The sequence below is a fragment of the Corapipo altera genome, unplaced genomic scaffold (genome assembly GCF_003945725.1).
Source record: "Corapipo altera isolate COAL_440 unplaced genomic scaffold, ASM394572v1 23, whole genome shotgun sequence".
Classification (NCBI taxonomy): Eukaryota; Metazoa; Chordata; class Aves; order Passeriformes; family Pipridae; genus Corapipo; species Corapipo altera.
In genome coordinates, this window is record NW_020884878.1 from 5,935,261 (window position 1) to 5,939,698 (window position 4,438).

Consider the following 4,438-nt stretch of genomic DNA (forward strand, 5'->3'; position numbering starts at 1 on the left):
GTCCCCCGAGAGCAGAGCTGAGCGGGGGTGAGCACATGTGCTCCCTGTCTTTTGTAAAGGGATAGCCAGAGGAATGAGCATTCAGTCCACAGAGCCTCACCTGCTCAAGCTGTTTGCTTTAGCCGTGGCTCGAGTGTGGCAGGAGCACATGGAGTGGGGGGAAGAGGGGAAAAAATTAGTGCCTTTTCTTTTGGTATTGCCTGGAAACAGTAAAGAAACAGTTACTTTGGTTTTATGTGCAGTAAACCCTCACTAGATGGCTCCTTACAGCAAGTAAATATATTCCCCACAGAAAGAACACTGATGTGGCATAATCTGTGTGAGAGCCAAGGTAGCGTGATGCTAACGGGGCTTTATCGCTGGCTGAATGTTTTCCATGGAAAAGCAGTGTCTAACATGGGGTGTGTGGGTGAGTTATGACTTACGAATGGCATCACTCCACGAGTCATGAACTGTGAGTCACATGGGCACGGGTGTCTCAGGAACGTCAGAAATGCCACTTGCCCTTTTCTGTAGGTTTTTATGTTAATCCGTTTCACATTCAGCTTTCTAATTCAGAAAGCAGAACTGGGTTGCAGTCAAGGGTACCAGCAGAGGAGATCCTGGGGGGGAAAGCAGCAAAGGTAATAGATGGTATTAAGGCAGAAACCCCAAATGTCATGTAATAACTCCTAAAACAAAGAAGCAATGCTGGCTTCTGAAATGCCCCCCCCATTACTATCACAAGAACATGTTATTTGTAATATGTGTATTGGCAGGATGTTCTGGGCAGAAGAGCAAAAAGAAATGAGCTGTCATCTGCAGTTAACCTCTCATTCATACATCACTGTGTGCACTCAGTGGTTCAAGGTTATGCAAGTTGATTGTGCCCTCATTAATGAGCAGTGTTAATTGGTGTCTATCCTGCTTTGAGATAAACATATGTATATTATGTGTTAAAAGTACTGCAGGCTGCGAAGGAGCTGTATGATATACAAATATATGTGGGCTCTGCATAGGGACCTACAGAGGGAAGCTGTGTTGTGAAATGCTAGGACTGATTTAAATCCACCGGTGATTTCGATCTGGGCAGCCCACGTCCCCGTAAGCCAGCCTGGCACTGGCGCAAGGGCCGGGTAACTTCTGCTGGTAGAGCTCTGACACCATCACTTGGCTCCCTGCTCTGGCTCTTGTTGCACCCCTGAGCACTCTGCCTACAGCCCACTTTTCAAGGTGAATTAGCAGTGATTTTAGTTTCTCTTAAACCCCCAGGCTGTAAGCTCTGGCCATCACAGCTCGCAGATGATTTAACTGCCATGGGGTCGGGGCAAGCAGACGCAGTGGAAGATATTGTCCATCCCCATATAAGCTGCCCCTGCTCAGGAGTCAGTGGCAAGGGAGCTAGGTTGGCTGCTGGTCTGTCTGTCAGCAGCCCCAAAGGCTTTATCCAGCCTCTTTTCTCTTGCTTTTCCCTCTGCACACATGCTGGCATGGTGCTAACTTGGAATGAGCTCAAGCACACAGACTCATGAGCCTCACCTCTCCTCATGAGGGACAGAAATCAAGGTTTGACATGGTGGCAGACTTGAACATCATGAAAAGACATTTTATTCTTTCCCTGAGAGCTACTGAAAATGAGCACAGATAAATACCCTGAACCAGGTCATAATCAACACACAACATTGATGCAAATATGTGGATTAGAGAATTATGACAATTACATTAAATAATCTCAAAAGAAGAGAGTCACATGTCTCATAAACAAGCACAAGCTATCCCAGACCAATGCAAGAATATACTAATAAAGTAATATTTGATCATCTAATTAATGGAGCTGTTATCTCCCCATACCAACGCAGGGCTTAGAGCTTTTAGGCTGTTAAATATTTTGTCTCAATGTTTAAAAGCAAGTAGCACCCAACAGACCTTTCCTTTTCTCAGTAGCATTCCCTCGAAATGTGGTTGTTTACTTCAGACCTTGAAGGCTAGATTAACAGCAGAGATTGTTTGCTTTAAATTATACACACAAATTTTGTTGTCGTTGCTTTTGCCACTAACAGGCTATTTAATAAGTGTCAGAGGCAAAGCTTACTGACTGCAAAAGTGAAAGGGTCAAATCTGTGCATCCGGAAATAATACAGATTTTCCTCTCTTTTCATGAAATGTACTTGCAGCAGGCAGTGTTAAAGTGCTTCCAACTTTCATAGCAACCAGGAGAAGCAGCTCATGAGTCAGCCCAAGGAGGAAATATGTCATTAGCCAGAGAGTTTTCAACATATGCAAAACTGTCGACGTGTCTATGGCATCCAGGGAGGAATTTTTATAATATTGGTTGTAGTCAGCAGTTTATTGCCACAGTCGTGGGTGTGGGCAAGTGTCTCAATGGCTGAGGCTGTGATTGCCCCCAACATCGCTGAGTGTTTCACACCATGGCTCTCATGCTCCTTCTTTTCAAGACAGGAAACAGACGAGACATATTTGGTTTTGATAGCTGCGGGAAAGACCCGAGTCCTCATGGTCGTACCTTGAGTTCCTCTTCATCCTTCATATCGTGTTCACCGCACCAAGGAAGGGGTAGGGCTCTTATCTCAGCTTTCTGCAGTTCCAGCCCTTCTGCAACTGAATGAAAACAAACAGAAAGAAAAAAATAATCAGCTCTGTAGTTTTTCGTGCCTGTGTAAATTATGCATCACACTCATTATAGGAAAAAGGAAGACGCAGATTTGGAAATCAGTTGTGAGTTTCTCCATATTTCTTACAGTTATGCCAGTGTTACAGCTGCATACACAGGGGACTTTTCTTTTTTCATGCAGCTTTACACCAAAATAAAGGCCTTAGTTGTTCTGGTTGGTGATTAGGCTCAATATTATGCCTCTGGGAATGGGAGGCACAGGCACTCAGAGGAACAGAAAACTTAATGAGTTCTTTATTTGAAGAAGAAAAAATTTTTCAAAATGTTTTCCAGAGCTCACAGGAGAGATTCAGAGGCTATTCCCTCTTCAGGAAGATGCAGCTCTTCCAGGTGAAAAAATTAACTCTCGTCTGCCCCCAGTAGCCCCTCACCAAAGGTTTCCTTGCCCTCCAAGCCCAAGCTGAGCTGTGGTGCACAAATTTTCTCACTGGTTAAAATGCTGAGCCCTTTACTAGATATTTTTACTAATATGGCTCATATTGGCATGTCTCCCTGCAGCACTTGGGATTCACAGTGGGTTCACCCAGAAACCAATCTTTTGTTGCACAACAAGCTCCAGAAAGACAAGGAGTACAAGCAGTGAATTTGCATACGCTTACCTTGGAGGGGAGCTTGCAAGTGGTTCATGAACCACCCCTGTTTTGGGTAGGTTCCTATGTCCAGGTCTGACCTGAGAACATCACACCTCAAGATGGAAACTGCTGCACTACGAGCTGAAAGGGCAGAGACCCTGTCCAGCAGGAGCAAAAGGGAAATGTTGTTATCTGAAAATATCTTTAGGTATTTGTAATTTTTATGGCTCGTGATCTTTTTTTCAAATTTGAATATTTTATGTAATGGAACAAATAAAACCAAAACCCAGTCTCAAGACTGCTTGCAGAGCAGCTGGGCAGTGGGCAGAGCAGTGGGCAGCGAATCCCCACTGTCACCCTGAGGCAGAGCCTCTTGCATCTTCTGGGTCTGTGACATCAACCTGGGGAGAACACTGCAGAGGCCACAAACTCTGACACCAGATGGCCCAGCACTGGAGCTGTGGGCCAACTTCAGCTCCCAGCAGCCCAGCTGGCAGCATGCCCTGCATCCCTGGACTCTACCATCCCTGCTGCTGGGACACAGCACTTCCAACACTGAGGCATCTTGTTGGATAGGGCCACCCGGGGTGCCTGTTGAGGATGACCCCACTGCCAGCTCTATCTACAGTAGGAGGTAAAGGCGTGATGCTAAAACCTACCCACTGTCTTATTTTATCCCAGATCAGATGTCTTGAATTCAGTGAGCTGTAGTTGGTGCTTCCAAGCGCACTGAAGCCTGCACATAAAAGAGGACAGGCAAAATAATAGTGTTGCAAAATGCTGAGAATAGTAGAAGTAGTCACCCCGTGTATCTGGGCTGCTAAGAAAGCTCTTTCGATTAAATGAAACGCAGAGCACAAGAAAAACGCTCACGTCATACATGATAGTGTCTCCTGAGCTGCCTTATGCTGAGATGAAAAAGAAAAAATTACCCATGCAAACCCTGCATCATCCATAATCTGCAATGCATTTGGACAGAGGGGGCCATCCTTAACCCAAACCATGTGTGTCTGGCTTTAAAACCAGCATTAGCAGGGCTCAACCAGCCTCTGTGCCATCCTGCATGTCCTGGATTCAGCACTTCTCTCTGGGATTCAGGATTTCTTTCCATGTTCACTGCTGAATCACTCTCACATCAGCAGCATCACCGTGGGCAGTGTTCCCTCTACAAGGCATGCAAGTGGCAAGAACCCCC

At 45.6% G+C, this 4,438-nt stretch overlaps 1 long non-coding RNA gene across 1 annotated transcript; it reads right to left on the bottom strand.

Annotated features, from left to right (window-relative positions):
* Positions 1-417: 417 nt before the first annotated feature.
* LOC113944707 lies at positions 418-3,547 on the bottom strand. The gene is made up of 3 exons (XR_003526759.1): positions 3,271-3,547; positions 2,504-2,598; positions 418-602 (listed from the first exon to the last, which is right to left on the bottom strand). It is a non-coding gene; the product is annotated as an uncharacterized LOC113944707 (long non-coding RNA).
* Between the last annotated feature and the right edge of the window lie 891 nt (positions 3,548-4,438).